Source organism: Ornithodoros turicata, chromosome 2 (genome assembly GCF_037126465.1).
Source record: "Ornithodoros turicata isolate Travis chromosome 2, ASM3712646v1, whole genome shotgun sequence".
NCBI lineage: Eukaryota > Metazoa > Arthropoda > Arachnida > Ixodida > Argasidae > Ornithodoros > Ornithodoros turicata.
The window spans coordinates 43,046,951-43,068,545 of NC_088202.1; the positions used below are offsets into that span (position 1 = coordinate 43,046,951).

Here is a 21,595-nt window from a genome sequence, read left to right on the forward strand (position 1 = left end):
AGGGACCGTCGACTTTCGTGAAGGAATACGGCTTTGTGAAACAGCGATGCTGTCCATCCGCGCTGTTTCGGTTTCGCTATGTCTGCCAACGTCATGATTACGTCACCGTGACGTTCCTTCGGCAGAGGTCTATTGCTTCTGCAGAGGGGGTGCGAATTGGTCACCGTGCCAGAAATTGCTGATATGCTTCAGATGACAGTAGGCTCGGTGTCAGAGCCGTAGCGACGGGGGAGCGAAAGTTGCAGCCGCCCCGGGCGCCCTCGCCTGAGAGGGCGCCGAACGGCAGGCCCTATCAGGTTGGTTGGACAAGATAAAGCAGGAACGACGAAAATTTGAATTTACGATCTCGACAGCGCAAACAAACGTTTCATTCCTTTGTGTATAGGGCTTCTGACGGCAGTGGGAGAGGGGGGGGGGCTTTAGATTTGCCCTGCCCTGGGTGCAAACTTGCCTGGGTACGGCTCTTCTCGGTGTACAAACATCATCAGGAGGGGACCATGTATCGAAAGGCGTCCGTAAGATGGGTACATCGCCACCTCACACCCGAAATGCGAGCGGACGCTTGCCGGGAGCTGATACAACGTTACGCTACCGAAGGAGAGAGCTTTCTGGCACGTATTGTGCCATGTTAATGAGAGCCGGTTCCATCATTGCCAGCCAGAAATAAAGCGGTGAAGCAAAGAATTGCGGCACTCTACGCCACCGAAACTAAATAAATTTTAGGCACAACCGTCGGCCGTAAAAGTGCCACTTCGTTGAAGTAAGGAACAATAAGCAAGCTAGCTTAGAGCACTGCACGGGCCGACTTTTCCGGGCCCGACCCGGCCCGGGCGCATCGAAAAATGGCCCGGCCCGACCCGGGCACGGACCTTCATATTTTTATGCGGCCCGGCCCGGCCCGGCCCGGTGACCCAGTGACTAGAGCCCGGCCCGGCCCGGCGTCTAAGCAAATAGAGCCCGGCCCGGTGACCCGGCGAGTAGATCCCGGCCTAGTATTTCCAGCCGCGAGGTACGCGTTTCTGGCGATTATCAAACAAATTTATAAGTAAATTTATAAGGAGAGAAGACAAACATACAAGTGATGGCGGTTTAACACCGTAACCGCACGAGACCAAATTAAATCCAGAACGCACGGGGCGTTATCGTTGCACTATCAAGATTTTGCGGAGATAGAGCATGCTGTCGACAAACTGCTTCTCCCAGTCCCTATCCCTCTCACCAAGCTTTGCCAAAGTGATTGTGAAATATGTGAGGAGCAATGTAAAGTGGCTTGGAGAATGTTCTAGAGGGTCGAATCATATGCATAATGCAGTACCCTTTGCTTGTCTTTGCAAAATATGCACAGGAATGACGCAAGCGCATGAAGATATGAACTAATGCATCTCCAATGTGTGGAATTAGCTGCGTGGCCCGGCCGGGCCTGACTCTCGGGAACATATTTGTCGGCCCGGGCCCGGCCCGGCCCGCGGTGGTGGCGTATTTTAACGGCCCGGTCCCGGCCCGGCCCGCGGTGCTGGCGTATTTTGTCGGCCCGGGCTCGGCCCGGCCCGGAGCACACAGCCAATAACAAGCCCGGCCCGGCCCGCGGGCCGGGTCGGGGGCCCAGGCCCGTGCAGTGCTCTAAGCTAGCTGGCATGACAACTGTGGCCATGTATCCTTGAGTTTGGGGAGCGAACTTTGTTCTGCGATCGTCAGTGTCCCATATTTGGCCACTACATTGAGGAAAGCAGCACAGTAAGCAGCGAATCCTACTGTGAGCTCCTACGTACTCACTTGCAACCTCTAATTAGCTGGAAGCACGGAGGGTTCTTAACTAACGGTCTCTTGTTTCAGCACCGCTATACGTACGCCCATACTCTATAGGACGGTCTGAAACGTCCACGATCTCTGCATTGAATGTTTCCCATTCCCTCCACACCCTGCTTATTCCCCCGGTCTACCGGCCTAGCAACTTGCTATTTTCCCATTTTTGGACCTCTCAAAGAGCACCTTGGTGGCACAAGGTTTCACGACGGTGAAGTCAAGAATGCGGAAGCATGATTGGTTGCGCACACGTTCAGACAGTTTTCACGAGGTATTTCCTGGGTTTTCCTCAGACGCTTTCAGACATATGTCGGCACAGTTCCCTTAGAAGTCGGCCCAGGACGCACATTCCCCCAGGGCGTGAGTCGCGACGTTGCCCACATACGTGAGGCCGACAACGGCAAGCCCTATCACCACCACCACCACCACCACCACCACCACGGGGTATTCACGCTTTAGCGCACCATAGCCGCAAGTGTATTAACATAGCGGGTGAGCATTTTGAAAGAGAGACGCATGTAGTTGCAGCCACATGTAACATACAGGTTCTACAAATGCATCTGCGGTTTTCCTTTGAATCACCTTCGTACCGCGTGGAAACAAGTGTGGGATTCGGAACTCTCTTATTAATTCCATGTTATTATTCAGCTTGTCAAGCTATAATGCTAGTAAAACTTTGTGACTGGCGGTATCTTCTGGATGTTTTCTTTTTTTTTTGCCTCGTTTTAATGTTCTTACATTGTAACGAACTTTACTACAATCTATTACAATTACATTCTGCGTGTAGAAGATGCATTCCCTCGATGTGCGCCCTTCAAAAGAATCCTTGCTCGAAAACAATTCACTTTACGAGACAGTATGAGCCATTTCCATTCCTCAGTGCCTTTCCCTATTTCTATTGCCCTTCCAATTCTGAGGCATCAAAACTTGGGCGTTCCCAGACATACATTATTCAAACCTATCACACACGTCCCTTCATGTACACAATATTTCCCTCCCCTGAATTAGGTTATGTCCAGACAAAAAGAGAGCACCATGCCGAGCAGGAATGATGATGGCCTGCATATCCGTACACAGACTGTCCCCCTGGACATCACCCTCGCTTGCATAGAACCAATGATAACTCTGCATTCAGCCGACCGGAACTACTTTTCAACGCGGAGCCCCTTTGTGACCTTCCGCGGCGAACATGTCCCCGCGGAGATGAGCGCTGTTGCATTCAATAGACGAGTGGTCTCAACGCCAAAATATGCAACCCGTATTCAAGACGAGCTTCCTGCGAATAAAAAGGCCAAACGGGTTCCGAAATCTTTTTTCCCCAACTCCTTCTGAGGCCGGCCTCTGCTTGCTCATAGACTTCCGCACGAGGGCCCACGAATATTTATGAAAACAGCAGACATGGAGATTGAGAGCGACAAAACATATAAAAAACGAAAAGGATTGTAAAGCAGAAAGGTAAGAAAAAAAAAGAGTTCATGGCTTCCGTTTCCGCTACCGGCGCCATTACTTCTGCGTCATAAATCGCGCCACCCTTCAATGCGTCCGCTCATTGGCTGCTGAAAAGTTTACGGCGCGTATGCGTACCCGCGCACGGGTTTCACCCCTTCGCGCGCACATAAATTGGAGAAGGGCGAGAAGTTCCAGTTTTCCATAATGTTCTGATTTTCTTCTTTTTATTTTCGCATATCACTTCTCGAGTTCACCTGGAGGGTTGGCCGTAAAACATTAGCCTTTCCCCACGCTAGAAAAAATTGATATGCATGGCGGCAACTGCAGTGTCCTGATGTTGCAGCGTGCAGTAAGCTAAAAATCGTACGCGAAGTATACACGGTGTTCAAAATTAAGCTTTCACGAGCGCTACGCAAACACAGCGATGACAGGAAACCGGATCATAACTTTACGCTACTTGTGTAAGAAACAGGTGCTGCTAATTATGTAGTACCTGTTTCTTACTCAAGGAACAGAAAAATAGAACCAGTTTTCTTTTGTTCGCCTATTTATAAAGTGCTAGTGAAAGCTTAATTTTGAACACCCTGTATTATCTAACTGCTAACTGTTGGCTAGGAGCGTTATGTAGTGAAGATCTGTTTTAAGACTGTGGTTGAGTAGCGCACCCTACGAGCCTTTGTGTCGATCTCTCTCTCTCTGTCTCTCTCTGTGTCTTGCTTGTACCTCCATGGCAACTCCTAGAGCTCTCCATGACCATCTTGCACACACTCTTAAAACAGAAATTTACCTCATAGCACCCTTCTAGCCAACCGTTCATCAAGAATCACATCGTGATATGATGTGATACAGGAAGGGAAAATTGGGGACGTAAGTCACGACGAAGTCAGACTAGCTACCCCAGACCACTTAGCCACAGTTCGCTGAGAAAAAAAAAAAAAAAAAAGAGAAAGTGTGAGAGAGAGAGAAAACCAGTAGATGGGGTGGGGGGACAAGCATCCCGAACCAGAGGGAACACTTGTCACAAAGGAAGGACCAGAAAATGTCACAAAATGTCGATCAGATGCGTTTCTCCAAGGAAACGTAGGAGCGCTTTCAATGCAGCCGCTTGAAGATTAAATGGCTTAGGACTCAGGAGTTTTACAAGGTCAAATGACCGGGCGTCTAGGCATCGTGACAGCGTTCTCTCCCCTGCTTTGTTGAAAGCGCCTTTCTGTGGCACATGTGCTGTGATGCTGTCACAAAAAGGCGTACGCCCGGCGCTTTCCACAAATCAGGAGTGGTAATCATTCTGTGCTATGGTTGGGCTTCAGCGAGTTATGTGGTGAAGTTCTGTTTTGTGTGCGCAGAATCGGGCGCACAGAAAAGGTTCACGCTGACCTAACCAGGTTATCTGCTTTTCTAACTAAGAAACCAACGAAGAAATCCCCACGCTCGATATCTGGCGCAAAAATGGGTTCGCAAGCTTCTACAGGATGCCCTGTGCTGTGCTGCCGTCTGTCATCTAGATATGACACTGTTGGAGCGACATCGTTGTGGTTAGGACACGCGTGTCCGTGCTTTACAGTTGTGTGTGGCATCATATACGAGTACTTTGCATTTTCCTGTGCCATCAGTTATCTCTACCTTGAGGGCCCTTCTGTCGCCTTGTGTCCCCTGGTAGATATACAAGGTGTTTTTTTTATTCGTTATATAATTTTTATTTAAAAACTAGCAGAGCAATATAGATGCCGTTTTTGCAGTTGAGTTATATGGCCGGGTGAACATTCTCTCAAAGGAAGTATGTAACTGCAAGATCACTCATTACTTAGAATTCTTTAACTCTTTCATTATGGGATCGCAGAAGCGATGTAGCAGAACGGGAGATATTCCTCGCTGAAAGCCATTCCATGTTTTAAAAAAATCCTTAAACGCGCACGTGTCTTCAAATATCCGTAACTGAATTTCGCTATGCAAATCAAGAACTACGCACTTTCCTAGCGCAGAAATGACGCGACCTTCGCCTTATCTGGGTCGGAGAGCGGTCTCTCTGGCCAACAGATTAGCTCCTACACCAATCAGCTCCATCGCTCCAAAGCACGTGTCCCTCTCACGTGGACTGCCTGTCGCTCTTTCTGCGCTGGAAAAGTGCGTAGTTCTTGTTTCGTCTCATTTGCATAGCGAAATTCAGCGATGAATATTTCAACGCTTTTTTTTGGCTATAGTTGTGACGATGCCCACTTGAGTGCGGCCAACAACGGCAAGCTACCTCGACCCCCCCCCCCCTTCAACACACGTGCGCGTTTAAGAGTTTTTATAACATGGAATGGCTTTCAACGAAGAATATCTCCCGTTCTGTTTTCTCGCTTTTGCGCGAAATCCCCCAATTAAAGGGTTATTTAATGAATTTTAGGTAATTAGTAATCTTGTAGCTACATACTTTCTTCGAGAATGTTCGCCTGGCCATATAAGTCAACTGCAAAAACGGCATCTATTTTGCTCTGCTAGTTTTTGATAAAAATTCTGTAACGAATAAAAAAACACACCTGTATACTACAAGGTGTGGTAGTTTTCACGAAATCCAAAATATTACTCACGACATCTTTTTTCAATCTACGTTTCCATATCACTGTTACAAATAATGTGGCGGGTACATAGCTTGAAATATTCTTCAGCAACCTAAACTGCAGAGACTGAATGCCGTCCTTGAGGTCCTTGTACATGGGGTCCGCACATAATTGCATGTGCATGCTGCATAACACACTCTTCAATATCTTCTACGCGTGTGTACCTGTAACACACGAAAATTATCCTACGAGGTTTACCTATGTTTACTTCCTCTTGTCTCCTTGTTTCCTTGTCCTTATCATTATCATCAGATACTTCTCCTAAAGCAACTCCTGCTGTGCGTCGTATTTATTGATTTATTTGTGTCTAAGCATCGGAAAAGTGTTCTAACAGAGTTCGAAGGTGAAGCGAGAATAACAAATGTGCATGGATATCGAGCAAAAATTACAATTCTTGATTTTCGACAGCGGTAAGCGGTAACGAGGAAGCTTACCGAATTCCAAAATTTGTACTTCTGTGTTCGACTGATCACGTAAGCCCACGTCATCGCCGGACATCTTTACTTTCCCGATCAGTAAATATAATAAAATCAGCGTCTTCTTCGTTTATAAAAGAGAAAAAAACATCACAAGCTTGTCGTCCGTAATTTTACCGTTGGAGGACACACCTCCGATCAATTTCGCGTCAGTTCCCCATTGTTTTCACCACTGTTCAATGTCAACCACCCTCCTTCAGCAGCACCTTTCTTCTCCCGCCGATATTCGGACCCTCGTATCCCCTCGCCGCACGAATGGGGAGCGTGGAGGAGGGAACCCGAAAAGACAAAAACCGAAGGGACGATCCTAATCTAATAAAAAGCCTTTCAGGCTAAGTGTGTCTGTTTCTCTTACTCGCCCTGGCTGCGCGCATTTAATTGATCCTAATTCGATTGAGGGGTGGGTTGCCATGAACGAACAATGGGACTCAGCAAAACGCTCACATTTCTATATTTATATATATCCTCATACGCTGCCTACCTCTCCCTCGACGTGTCTTCCTTGGATAGAAACAATAACAACGGTGCATCTAAAAAAAATCCGAGCTGCCGCCCGTTGCCATCACTCATCAATACTTGCCTGCCTATCGGTGTGTCATTCGGTATAGGTGCACCATGAAATATGGCCGCGTTGAGCTGAACTTGATGTGCGTTTTGCTATCTATTTGCCAGATGAGCAACGTACCGCATACTCAAATACGCCACTCGACGGATTGCGCGTTGGAAGTCAGCTCGGTACCAATCCCGTAAAATCCTATTCCAACTTCAATGTGAACGTGGGATAAAGGGCAGGCGTCTTAAAAATGTATACTCCAAAATCAGCGGGCTTTATGTTCCCATATAAAGAACACTGAGGGCGTAAGATCCCTTCAAATTGCCGTTCATCGCACGCACCATATACCTAAACTCAGCAAATAACGGAACACACAACTAGCTCAAAGCTGCCTTAGAGGAAACTCTCCTCCTTGAAGAGCTCTGGGTTCTAGCAAATGACATCTTGCAATGGCCGATTTTCAGTTGCAACTACGAGCAGCGTCTCTAGGGGTATAATTGCGTGGCCGGTTACAGATGCGTATTCGCACTCCTTCAGTGAGCAGTAAAGCATCCGCTTGCAACTTGCTTCGCAGTCATCGACGCGATTGGGCGAAAGCGTGGCTGATGACCACATGCTTCCAGGCGATTGTCTTTCTCAAACCGCCCAAGTTGCAACTTCACTGCAACTGTGCAAGCAGCGACGGCTGCAGTAATGATCCGGAAAGAGTTAATCGCTTCTGCCATCTAAAAGGACAATGGAAGTTTGGGTCATCCAACGGAAAATGTATGATAATATCCAGCTGGCATTCCCTGCACTAGCAGGTACACAAGAAGAACGGTTAAGACAGGGCGTCCCTTGAGGAGGCGGAGGGTTATGTCCTGCCGTTCTAGCAGAGATTCTGTTCAGTCGTATGCAGGAAGGCGAAATGGTTATGGGCTAGACCGGAATTGAGATGTCGGAAATGTCCCGGTTGTCGCTAGAGATGGGCTGCATGCGTAAGGCATCAGCGGTTGCTTCGCAAGCTAGTGTTTAGCAAGACTTGCATGCCGTGTGTAATGGCTTCTGTGGCACGACTGAGGTAGAAGGAGTCTGTAAAAACTTCTGGGGTCGGTGCTGCGACTTCTGCGTGATATACTGATTTGTGCAGTGACCCTATTTTTAGTTCTTGCTAAAAGTATACTGCTTGAGATCACAGGCGAGAGATTATTTTCGCTCATTTGTCGTTAGTAAGTTTTCTTAACTCGTTGGTAAAACGTTCTCAATTTTTTGACGCCTGCACAAAAATAAACATTCAAGTAGCTTTCCTGACACTTTAGTGTCTTCTCGTCTTAACTTCACCGTGACATGAGACCGCGCACTATATTTTTGTACCGTTCGAAAAACCCGACAGTACCTTTCTTTGTTGCTTTTGAGTCATAGTATATGGGGCTTATGGCTCAGAAAGGAATTGGTCTTAAATTCCCACCGCCACCTAACTTTGCCCACCGCTGACTCGTATCTCACTGCCCAGCTATTGGAACTTGGCACATCACTGTTGCCAGCAGGCAGTGAGACCTACATACGCGCTCGTCTGCTAAATAAATCCGAACGATTAGGGCAACTTTTGTAGAAGTCGCTCAGAAGGCAACTGTATTCCACACCTTGTGGGTGAAATAATGAAGGAAAGAAATATTTTTCGGGAAAATTGGCCGAGACCTGCTTCCTGGGTATAGCAGCCAAAATGGGAGACACACTCGTCCTCAGTGCTCGCTGACTGCACCTCGCAACAATGGAGGCATCGCCGTTACCGTAAATGACGCGATTTCGCTGCCATGTTTTTGATGTGATTGCTTTCGGTGCTTTTGTGCAATTTTGTCGCGAAAGGCGAAGACACAAAATCGATGCCCACTCCCCCGCGCTGTTTTTGTTTTTGTTTGTGTTTGTTGCTGTCGTCGTTGTGTTTGGATATTGTGCCTCAAGCTCTACCTTTTCCTTTCTTCCGGCGGCATTGACGGATGCCCTACTCTGAGGCGCGACGCAATTTCGGTGAGGAAAGGTAAATCTCAGGACGATGGGCGCCGCCTGGTGTCAAGATGCAGCGCGCGGCTGCTCCTTATGCGTTCCTTCGATTTTTGCTTCGTGATAGGAACAACTCAAGCAGTTATAGGTGGGTTGTTGTTGAGTTCCAATCCGACGGAACTTCAGACGAACAAACATTTTCTTACAAGGTGCACCGGGAACTAAGAGTTATCGGTATTGCTGTACTTTGCGTTAACACACCAGCGGATATTGGGAGACATAGGTTTGAAAATTTTTGAAAATGTTTGGCTCTCGGTACAGAATTTTCCTCAAGGATGGATTTTATCAGAAACATATGCAATTTATGTCTCATTCCGTTCCGTGCAGGAGCAGTTCACACGCAAAAAAACAAAAAAAAAAAAAACAAAAGAGCTGGCGAGCGGCAGTTTGACACATTGACCCATCTGACGTCATTTGCACCGTTTGCTCGCTCCAACAGAGTCCGCCAGTGAGAAAGGTCATTGCTTCTGACGTCACATCTAGTTTCTCCGTTGCGCCGGCAACGGTCGGGTCGCGGCAGTCGCCTTTTCAGTTGGCCCTGGCTTTTAGTTAATATATCCGTAATTGTAACGAACGTTCAGCTCATACTCCACAAGGTTAATGTATTAGCGCCCCGAAATGCATTAGAGGATCTCCTCGTGGTCCCTTCAAGCAGGTGAATACGAGGGGCGTTCAAGTCAAACCGGGACTTTTCATTTTTCGCAAAAGTAAAATGAACTTACAGGCGAGAAATTTGTTTTAGTTTTCAACGTAATCTTCATCTGCACTAATGCACTTGTCCCAGCGTTTCACGTGGGGGTTGGATGCCAGCAGTGTAGAAATCCTTACCGGCGCGTAGCAGCCATGATCGGACCGCATTCTTGACCTCGTCGTCGCAGCTGAAGTGGCGGCCCCCAAGGAACGCCTTCAGTGGCCCGAAGAGATGGAAATCTGGGGGCGTGGTCTGGACTGTAAGGGGGATGTGTCAGCAACTCCCAGCCAAGTTTCATTAAGGTGCGTGCGTGAGATGTGCGGTAAGCGGGCGTGCATTGTCCTGTAGGAGGAGGACTCCTTTGGTGATGAGGCCCGGCCGCTTCTGCTTCAGCGCCTTATGCGCATCCCTGAGAACCTGGCAGTAATATGCACTATTGATGGTGGTACCACTGGGCATAAAATCAACATGAACAACGCCAGCCTTGTCCCAGAAAACTGTGGAAAAACGTTGGATGTTCTCAGGGACTCTGACACTGGGCTCTGAGCCGCCCCGGCCGGGATCGTCCTGCACTGATGTACGGCCGTCTCGGAACCGTTTGCACCACTCAAACGCTTTACTGCGGCTAAGTGTATCGTGGCCATACTGAGCCTGATGTCTTCTGTGAATTTCAGATGACTTTACGCCTTAATTCACGAGAAACTTCAGGACTATTCGCTGTTCGATGTGCGCGCTCAAATCGTTGTCGGCCGTCTTTTCCAGCACGTGTCTTCTGTGTTGCACAAACTTTGGACCACCACGTGGTGAACGCGGAGGCCTGTCGCGTGTGAAAATGACGAAAAAGAAGTAGCGCGAGCCATTTGTACACTCAGGAGACAGAAAGTCCAGGTTTGACTTGAACACCCATCGTATTTTTGCACAGATGAATATACAGAAAACTGTTGGTCGAGACATCTTGATTAGCACCAACAACAAAATAAAAGTCTTTGTAAAATATGGACTTTATTGTTATTACCCTTAAATTGGGAGACCGCAGCCATAAGATTAGTGCATTGTATTGCCTGGCCCCTCCATTCCACCGCTCTCTACCAAGGTGGAATGGTTGGAGGTCTCGACCTAAATTAAAACGCTTCGCCCACTCAGCGACACAGGGACAGGGAAATACTTCTAAAAAATGATTTATGCCATCTTCATTTCGGCGACCTGAAACGAATGGCGTTCCACGTCCCCGGTCAGCCTGATTTTAATCGCCCCTCCAGACTCTGGGGCGCTCAGGGGACAATCAACGTCAAAAGCAGAGCCGCATACATTACCGCTTCTAGAAACGCGCCCCTTTCACGCACGCCTTCCCCCTTTTATTTCAAAAGTCAGTTTTAAAGTTTTCCACGTTCACTTCGCCACTGGTGGTGATCAATACCCGCATTAAAACGCAGTCCGATTCCTTCTGCAGGACAAATGCCACCCTTTCCCCATTCTACTGTAACGCCGTGCCATTACTAAATATTTGCTCCAGTAATGAGAGTAAAATAGGGGAAAGAAGAGGAGGAGGAAGATGGCTCGAAATGACTCGCAGTGCGCCTGCAATAAAGCCAGAGACGGCGGCGCCGCCCTGGCGAGCAAGAGGCAAATGAAGGGGAGAGCCAAAACTTTTGCAGCGGGACGAAATTTTCATTTTGTAAAGTGGAGTCCGGTCGAGCCCGACGAGGATTCTCTTTCAACGTGTGCATGTTCCCCATCCTGAGCTTAATGAGGCGCAATTAATAACTTAGCTCAAGGCAACGGCGGAGTTAAAAATTCTCTCTCCCAGCTCTAGCCACTGTGCCCATAGCGCAGGATCCACGGGGTTTGGGAGTGAGCGACGCGACGTTTCAAGTGGTGATGGTTGTGCTGCTATACAGAAAGGTTTCGTCGCCCGAAAAACGCATTAGATGTGTAGGTTGCGTCCTGTGTTCTCCGCGGTGTTAAAAAGAGTTGCTCTATAATTTGTATTCGTACACGAGTGGGCGTCGCTTATATTTAGAAGCGGATGCGTTCGGCCCTGTGTTTACACGCTAGAGTGGAACAGTGATCGCTTTCCGTGCTGCGGTGAGAAAGGTTTTCTGCGAATTCATTTATGCTCGCACTGCTGCGCTGATTGGGTTAGCGTGACTGAATGTCACATTGATGTAAAGAAAAATCCGGTTCAACCCTATCGTTACCGAGTTTGAGGTGCCGTGCAATGGAATGTTTCCAAACAAGGACAACGTTTTGAAATGCCCCGTCTCGGAATTTATATGAAAAATGACATACACTGTTGCTTTCTGCAACGCTATGCTAAATGTAAAGGTATCACACACAAGGATACGCGGATATGCACTTAGCAGCTCCAGAGTTTCGGTGAAATGCAGGCCAACCGTTTGTTTGTTTGTTTTGAATAAAGGAGGAGAAATTGAACTCGTCTCCCGACTTCTGCTACTCCTAACAAATTCTCACCCCCCCCCCTCACCCCCCAAAAAATACTTCTCATGGGATCTACTCGCAAGTTCCCTATTCACATGTTCGTATTCAGAAGTCCACTATTCACAATTATCCCAAGATCATGCAAAGAGAATCCTAGAAGGTTGTATCCATCCCACAGCTCTGAACAAACCGTGAATGAACCGTGTTGGGAGCGTGGTATAGTTGCTGGGGCCAATGAAACACAGAAGTGCGAACGGAGCACTAGTAGAACAAATGTAGTTGATGAAAATGAAACCAGCAGTCGCACATGGGCCCACACCCACTCGAGTCCTCGAACGAAGCCCGCTGTGTTGGTGGGAAGACAGCTGGTATGGAAAAAGAGAGAGGGAGAGAGACAGCTTTGTGGTGTAATGGTAACTATACCCTCTAACTATAGACACCGGTGTCATGTCATCATCTACGCGCTAGGAAAAGGCCTTACCTTCCCCCTGCCTTTTTCTCTCTCCTCTAAGCAACATGCCCCAGTTTTGTCATGCAAACCTCTCGCCTACTCACGTTACTGCCACCACCATCACCACCACCACATACACGAGATGGTTAGTTGAAACAAGACTCCAGGTACAAGACCCCATGCTGCAGTGGCTGATGAGTTTTACACCATCATCTCGTTCTTGTTGTTGCTGTCGACTTTTACGCTTTGAAATCCCTGCAAAGCTGCTCCTCCCGCGATACGGCACACTCATATCGCAAAAGAGAAGTCAGTACGGGCTCACACAGACTCCCTGAAAATCAGCAGCTGCGTGACAACCGCTATGCTATCCGCGTCAGTGCATTTTGAATGAATCCCGCAGTACCTCCCACATCCTCCGGGTTCGCTCAAGTAATGGCGCGCGGACACGTCAATTCATTCCCGAGGTATATATCCAGTCTAACGCCGAGGAACAGTGCAGAGACAGGAAGAGACCTTCTATTTGTTACTGGGGTGGAGATGGCCAAATGGAGGGCGAAGTCATCGGGAAGATTGGAGCTCCCACCCCGTGCGAGGTGCAACGTGCGCCCCGGTATACGAGCTGCCCCAGCCGAGGAGCTAACTCGATTACCTCGATGCCCCACCGGGCGATGATGGATTCGAGCCAGAGTTCCGAGGACTAGGCCGCCCGTTGTCTGCTTGATAGATCGACGCGATTGGGCTTTTGATTCATGGGTCCACCGTCGGGGTCCCTGAGTTACGCCAGTGCTGACAACAGTGTAAGAAGAAGAAGAGAGACACTGTGATACCGAGATTCAAGCTGTAGACGGGCGACTCATCCGCCGCGATGCTGCCAGTGCTATCGCGACTCAGCTTGTTGGGATATCTGTGGGACATCTGTAAAATAATGTAGAGATTTTGCGATGGGCTTACTTGTGCGTAGCGCCTGATACTCATTCATGTTACCCTGGTTGGAGGTACCGCGGGCGACGGTGTGGCGGAACTGAGTTTATAGGCTCGGTCGTCGCGGACCTTCGTCTTGCAGGATACCGTGCAACGATTCTTTGTGCAGATATACTTGTCACAGGTGCGCAATATGTCGCGAAGGAAGTGAGGAAGGGTTTATCTCCCTAAGAATTTCAATCTGTTCTTATTCCAACTGTATTGTTTTGTTAGTTTTCTTTTTTGCGTGTGTACTTCCCCAACCTCAACAAATGATTGAATAGAGATTTGTTCCATCCAAGCTTCTTTTGTCTTTGCTCTTGTACCTCTGCATTCTATCTTCGGATATCTAGTCTTACATATCCAGTACGTAGAATACCAACATCGCGTCTCCTTTTAAGAGTACCTGGACGCCGTCTACAGAACTTGCGCGTGCAAGTTTCGTTGCGCATCTAGTCTTATTTTCTCAATAGAAATATTGATGGGCAAACAAAAATCTTCCATCACGCGGTTACACGGTTACACATCGGTGAAGAGCAGGTTCCCTCCCACGGACACCGTGCCTAAATACAACTCGTGTACTCTATTCTGAAGGGGAACTGCGCTTTCACGAAAACCCTACTCACCCGCGCTATTCAGAAAGGAGCCGAGGCAACAAGGCAACTGCCTCTCTCTATCCGAATCAGCATCTCGTAGCACATTTCCTTCACTGCCCGATACGAGGCACGATACGAGAGGCGGATATTTTATGGAGAACGTGGGCGCGTTTTTAACGGTCGGTCCCAACTCACTGTGCCTCAATTGACCTTTCTGGGGAAATAAAACGTCCGTCTTATCTCCTTTCCGTTTGTTGGACCATAAGGATATCCTGGCAGTAGGTCCACCTAGCTTGGCCTCGGTGACCCCAGATGTCGCTTCGGTCTAAACCAAGAGATAAGCTCACTGTGTTGCGGCGATGTAAATGGCTCGAGTTCGTTAGAATTGCAAATGGGACGGTTACGTTCTGAAGCGACGCATCTTATATGGGATAAAGCGTCGGATGCTGTACGGTGGGCATTTGGATGACGGCTGAGTCACTTGTTGGTTGCTGCTGTCTATTGGAGTGATCGCACCCATCTTCTGCGGACAAGATGCGCGTGTCAAAACAGAGAAGCCCAGCATTTGCGTGACTATCTGATCTGCCGTCCTTGGTCCTGGTGATATTGAGCGGAAGGGAACATTGTTTATGACGCCTGTGGGAGGGTAGTTTGAAAACAAGTTGTTCTGCATTCTCTATGCTATTGGAAACGTGCCCGTATTATGCTATTGACTATTACCATGTGCTTCTTTCATTCGTTTAATCTCTGCTTCATTTACTCCGAAAAGTGGCTGTTCCTAACAGTGCATTTTCTACAGTTTGGTGCGCTCTTACCTCTGTTTCGAAAACACCAACTACAGTTTTTGTGCGGTTCGCACTCGCGCTTTAGCTTTGCCTCTTTAGACCTACTATGCAACGTATTGCCGCCGTCTTCACACGGTTTCGAATTCACTACCTCACGCACCCAGGATAACAGGTCTTTTTGCAACAGGATAACAGGTTAACAGGATAACTTTTGCAATAGCCCTTTAGATATGCTTGCTGTAGATATGATTTTGCTACATCAAAGAATCACCAGAAACGAGACAAACGGGGAGAAATCGCACTTTGAAATAGTAAGCAGCCACGAGATGCATCGTTCACAGTCGCTTATCTCACGTACGACGCATACAAACGTTATGAGTTCAGTTTTCAATGTCTTACTCACGTCACGCTTGCACACACACTCAAGTAATCTAGCATATAAAATATTCGTTTAGGCCTTTATCCTACTAGACCCACTTTACCCCTTTCCTGTTTTTGTTTGTTTGTTTGTTCTCCTCTTTTTGCTAGCTCTTTTTTTCACCCACAAACGCGTTTTGGAGTAGCCAGTTCTGACTGGGTCGGGACTAACCTCTCCATATTTTTCTTTCTTTTTCCAACCCAATCCGTCGTTCAGGCCTACGGCTCTGCAAAACAGCACAACGACTAGCTGCAAAAGTACTTCCTTCTATGTGCCAAACAATTACTTTATATACGTCATTGTAACACAAATAACGCAATGTCATCATATGTTTGCGCGAAGTGGGACTCGGTATGGACGCTTCAGTAAGTTCATTGAGGAACACCGTCTTCATGGTATAGATTGCATTTTCTTTTATCCTTACCAACGAGACACGCGTACAAAAAGCATTTCATGGATTAAAATAACGTCCGTGTCATAACACACAGATCCAGCAATTGCCCTTTCTAGTCGTTTACGATAATGTTGTGTTGTCATCACGCTTTCATATCCATCCCCAGCAGTAAAAACATAAACACTCCTCCCCTTGAAAGAAGCGTCCACGGTTGCAGAGAGAGTTCCCACTTTTATCCATCATTAAAATTCGCGATGCATTTTTTTTCCCTTCCAGGGGGACAGCAGTCCACCATTAAACAGGCGTCCCTGCAAACGTTTATTTTGGACTCAGCAATAACAATCTTAATGTGTTCCGCGTTTCGCGACGAAAGCAAACATGTCCGAGAGTTTTCGAACGAATAAAGTAAGACAATCAGTATAGAGCCCTTAGCAAGAAGCTTTCAAACCCTATTATTGTTATCGTTATTATTATTGCCCGCGTGACGTTTTTTTGGCCCTCCTAAACTTTCTTGTTTTGCTTCGAACACGGAAGGTTTGACTTTCCTCCTTAGCGCGACATGCACGCTAATTCTCCGCAGATCCCAACTTCTACACATTTTCCACTCGTTAACACCTCCTTTTTTTTTCTTTTTTGCCCCCGGCTAATCCTTCTTCTACGCAGAATGGTACCTTGATGGCTTAACTTTTTACCGACAGTCGTCCACGTACAACGCGCGCACACACAAAAAAAAGGTCCTTCGGAGCGCTCCCAAGAAATTTGCATAGCCAAACAGCTGTGTGGCGGAGAAACAGAGAAGGGATGTTTAGGAACAGGCCTTTATTTCGACACCTTGCTAATCCTGTTGTTTCTTGGGCTTCCGTTCGAAATGCCTTTGTCACGTACGCGCGAAGAACACTGGACAAGAAGAAGGAAAAGAAAGTTCGTCAATGTGCCAACTTAAGGAGAAAAGTAATTTTGCCCATGTTAACAGCTTCGTCGTCTGCTTGGCTGAAATCTTTTAAGAGCCTTATGCGTCGTTCTCTCAACTTTCCCTTGTTTTCTCTCTTTTTCTTTCTTTAATGCCCGGCATGCGTATGAATGAGAAAGCGTGTGATTCTCCAGCGTCTCCAGTAACTATCAGGCGAATAGCCATTACTAATTCGGGAAAGTTGGCCCCGGCTACGGAAACACCAAGTTGCAGTTTGAGCCAAGAAAAAAAACCGTTTAGCCCGTCCTTACCAATCCAAATTATTATAGCTTACACAACCTGTAAAAGTGCTTTCCCCGCAATTGCACTAAAGCAGAGGCAAAGCCGACTTGCAGGGTTACCGAGGCTTGGCAGTACATTATCGCACTATGTCGGGCTTTGGCATTACCTCTTCGTACTTTACTCGTCGTGCTTTCGAGCTCTGTGATGATTCGAAGCGAAAACAATGCACCACATGTAACAGCGTGGTATGATTGAACCCATTGCATTTAAAGCGGCACTAAAATGCAAAAACAAGTTCACTTCAAAATACGTTACACGCTATGTTAATTTCGTACTTGTTTTCATAACCAAAAACTTTGATTCCGTTACGGAGTTACAATCAAATTTTTCCGGACTGTTTCTTCTTTCGGCGCTAAGCAGTGAATGTCGTTTCAGCTCGTGCATCGATGGTTTTAGTCCATGCTGCGTGTGCACGCGCATGCCACGCTATGGAGCAGTCCCGCTGAAAAACATAGTGCGCGTTGCGAAGCAGACTGGCGTCTCCGTACGAAGGACGTGAAGATAAATGTCTAATCAGTCAACAGTACAACAAGATAAATGTTGTCAGTAGAATATTCGCGAGGACTGTTGTGGTGTACAATTCAGTGAATTGGTATTGAAGAATTCAGCAGTGCATTTCATGCCGCACATATACGGAACACTACGATCGGACCCATTTTTGCATTTTAGTGCCCCTTTAATACCTGCAAAGAAAACAATGCAAGAGAGCTTATTCTAAGCACAGGTTAGTAATTTTACGTCAGCACGTTGTCTGCGTTCAGGAGCAGTCACGGCAAAACGCAAAAGAATAGTAAATTAGTTGCACTCTCCTTAGTACATGGGTATTAATATGTGATAGTTGAGCGGCGATAAATATTATACGTCAGCGGTACCGATTCGCGTCTGGGACATACAAAGCAGCGGTGACTACAGTAGTGGGAATTACTGAATCTCAACTCACGACAATTCGCATCTTACACTCCCAGGTGTCACTACAGGACTGTCCTTTGCATTAAAGGATCTGTCTGAGGGCACCAGGTGTTGCTTCCGAGTTTGAGAGCCTTCGCAAAGTCCGGGAGGTGAACCCATTGTCTCGCGCGAATTGAGCGCGTCAACGCAAACTTCAAGCGTGCTCCTAGCAGCAGTGTCCATCTAATACAGGCGCACGGCTGCTCCTGTTCCCTGACGACTTTCAAGCACAATACCTCAACGTGTATTCAGTAGACAAGGGTATGCGACGTCTTTTGTTTCGGAAAGGAGTTGCGGCGTGCAATTCACGTGCCGTGGAATGTTTACAGTCTCCGCAAATTAACACCTAACAGAAAATAATGAAGCTACTGCACATTTAAGTAAGGTCGTCGCCTTTTAATAGGAAATCAGTATTAACTCAAGATAACCTTAGCAGACTTCCGAGAACAAGGGACTAAAATAGAAGCCTCATGTGGTGACAGAGGTCGTAGCTGTGGTGGTGCTGATGGTCTATGCGCCGTGCCTTTGCAGCATTAAGGGCGATAACGTCCTACAAAATTTGATGACTACCGTCTGCGGCGATATCAATAATATTCCACTAATACATTTTATTACACGGGTCACGAGCGAAAGAGCTACTCTTCTTTTATATGTCTCACGTGCTTAAAGGGGGTTGCAACACTCGGCCCTCAGCTGTTGTTTATTCAGAATCGCAAACACGAGGGGTGTAGCAAAAAATTGGGGGGAGGGGATTTTATACAGTTACGTTGTAACAGTTTTATGTTTCATTGCTGACATGTAGGTCAAGCTGAAATAACACTTGGCCCCCTGTACAAAGTTCGCACGGGAAAAAAAGCAGAGGTTGGCAGTAATAGTATTGCTTTGTATTATAATACTATTACTGTATTGTGCAGTATAATGCTCATTTTTCGAAAGTATGGGATAATACACAAAATTGAAGTATTGCACGTATTTAATGCTCTGGAAGGTGTAACGCTTTATGGGAGTCTAAAGACCGACCTGTAGAGTGTCACCTGCACTCTATCAGTAATTTTCCTGCGATTTGTTCTCTTTCTTTCTTTTTTTTTTTTCCATCCAAATGGAGGAGGCAGAGTGGGTCTACCCACACCGTACCCGCAACCCGCGTTGACACAGAAATGTGCACCCGCGAAGAACAAACTTGTGGGGGTACCCGCGGGTATCCGCGGATATACCTGCACCGAACTCATCTTTATCAATAACTAGTGCACAAATTGCGTATATTTCTTTTTGTGTTCAATAAAAAAAATATACATATAGAGTGAGGTCTGCCTGCTCAGCCAAGGCGGCAAGTTTCACCCTTGAAAAAAAAAAAAAAAAAAGAAAGAAAATGGAGAAAAAAAGAAAAACAGAAGTTAAGACGGTCCTACGGACGAAACGAAGGCCATCATCTGGCCAAATAATTGCTTCCCTACATATATTCAGTATAACCGAGTGCGAACTCTCGCAATCACACTGAGCTATCTTCGACAAGAAAGCAAGGAACGCAAAGCCTGACTTTGCAATTCAAGTATGTAGTTGGTATTTGTACGTATTATGCATTTAGTATCAAGTAGCGCTTCTGCCTTTTTGTCATCCCCAAGTGGGGCTTGCCCCGGCTATATGTCGTTCCGTGTAGGGCTCCATCTTCGTATTCTACATACCTCCTGCTCTGCATACACTTCTAAGAATTTACTTTGACAAAATATCGTCGTTGCAAGAAAAAGTAATAGAAAGCGAATGGATCAATTGTGCACGTTTAATATCGCAGCCCGAACGGTAGAATTTGGAAGCGCCACATTACGCAGAATAGAAGACGACGAAACCACTCGATATTTTTTTTTTCTATTATTTAGGAAGTCAAAACTTCGTCTTCTCGACCACCTCGCGTCTAAGGCCAGGTAAACGCTTGATCGCAGAACGCTGAGCGCGTGAGACCTGATAACATGCGTAAGTGCACCTGTACAGGTTAACAACGGCATCTGAAGCGGTACATATCTTGCGCATTCGACGACTTGTTTCCTGTTCACAGTGTCATCGCTTATCATCATAGATTGGTAGCTTTAACCTGGCTCGGAGGACAGACTTTATCAAGTCCAAAGAAAAGGTAAACTGTCACGTTGTTACGGGTACCTCACGTAGTGCAGACCGCTTGTTCCGCAATGATAAGCCATCTCTAAAGTGCTTTGATGTCTGAAAGCGTTCGGAAGTCTACTTGTCATGAACTCGAATTGTTCGTGTTTATTGATATTGCACGATCGTTCCGATGTTTTGTCTTTGACGAAACAGCTCTGTTGTAGTTTCTTGGAAATGTTTCATCCGTTGTACTGTTGTAGTGAAGTGTACGCTGTGTGTCCGGGTCCTGATCGTGCAATACACTCCGGGTGTTGTGAAAATATCCCATTTGCGAAGCAGCCTATATTTCATTCTTCTTGAGAGGCTGCTGTCGGTCCGTTCGGTACACACTCCCCCCGAAAGTGTTAATTACGTTCTAGTCTTACGAGTTTAGAGTCAGCTCGACGCCCAGCGAAAAGTTCCAGCTGCATGCGCCCAATCCTATTTTACGTCTATACCTATAGTTACCTTTCCTATTGACAGACTTACGTAGTGGAAATCTGAAGCTACCGCGACGTTTGTCCAATTATGACGCACCAGAGCACTGCCGTCAGGAGTTGTGGAACCAAAGAAAAGAAAACGCTTCTTTGTACTGCCGTCATAGTAAATTCAAATTCTCTTCATTCCCGCTTTATACTGCCAACCAACCTGCAGGGCCTGCCTTACGGCGCCCTGTATGGCGAGGGCGCACGGGACGGCTGCCCCTCTCCCCACCCCACCCCACCCCCTCCCTTATCGCTACGGCTTCGTGACGCACACATCTACACGCACAGATCGCCATCGGCGACAAGGAACAAGGAGTGAAGCTCAATACGCACTCGCCGAATGTTCCGGAGCCCGGGAAGAAAGGATAGATCACCCCAAAAGTACACACCTCCGTGCAAGTGGCCAGCCGCGCGGCCGATTGAAGCGAACTGTATGCTGCATCTCTCTGACACAGGCAGCCAGGTACGCAGGGAAGCGTAAGGACAGGAATCGAGAGAGAACGCCAGTAATCACACGCGCAACCGAGCTCGAACAGCAGCAAGGTGCGACGCTCATCGCAGTGTGCTCGCGCGTGATGGCACCCGAGAGCATCGTCGCGCGAGACCGTCTGCCCAAAACCCGACTGACCAGGCCCGCTGAGATTATTGAACAGCGGAAGAAATGAAGAGCAGCATTCTCCTTTCTTTTTTCTTTATTTCCAAGCCGATGAGATCCGCTTTCTTCATTGTTTCCGGAAGATGAGAGATGCGACAGCTGCCGGCTCGCCTCGGCTGAATGGCGCCGGAGCGAATTTCTTTATAAAGCTCCACCAACTTCTTCTTTAACTCTTTCTCTCCTTTTCCTCGCTTTATCCCAACTTGAGAGAAGAGATCGAACACTGTGAGCTTGGGTAAAGTGGGAGTGCGATCGCTCTAGCAAAAGATTTGGTTTGGAAATTCGGACTTCGTTATTGTCTTCAGCCGTGTCGTCTTCACGGATCATTTAGCGGAGTGCACGCTGCGATGCTTCTTTACTTCCGTTCGCTGGCGACAGGTAGCGCGCGCTTCCTTTTCTCTCTCGCCTTATTATTGCTCCTTATCTGGCTTTGTCTTCTGCTTCCACGCTCGGTTTCATTTTTT

At 47.3% G+C, this 21,595-nt stretch overlaps 1 protein-coding gene across 6 annotated transcripts in view; it reads left to right on the forward strand.

The window, feature by feature from the left end:
• Positions 1-21,595, forward strand: part of LOC135385332 (zinc finger E-box-binding homeobox 1-like) — a 491,031-nt gene that overhangs the window by 362,161 nt on the left and 107,275 nt on the right. The window contains exons 1-2 of one of the 6 annotated variants that reach the window (XM_064614589.1): positions 19,736-19,777; positions 19,845-19,983. The exons of 3 other annotated variants lie outside the window; for them this stretch is intronic. The gene's annotated coding sequence lies outside the window, so the exon portion shown is untranslated. Of the gene's footprint in view, positions 1-19,735; positions 19,984-21,595 lie in introns of those variants that run through there. 2 more of the 6 variants (XM_064614590.1, XM_064614588.1) reach the window with 2 other exon arrangements.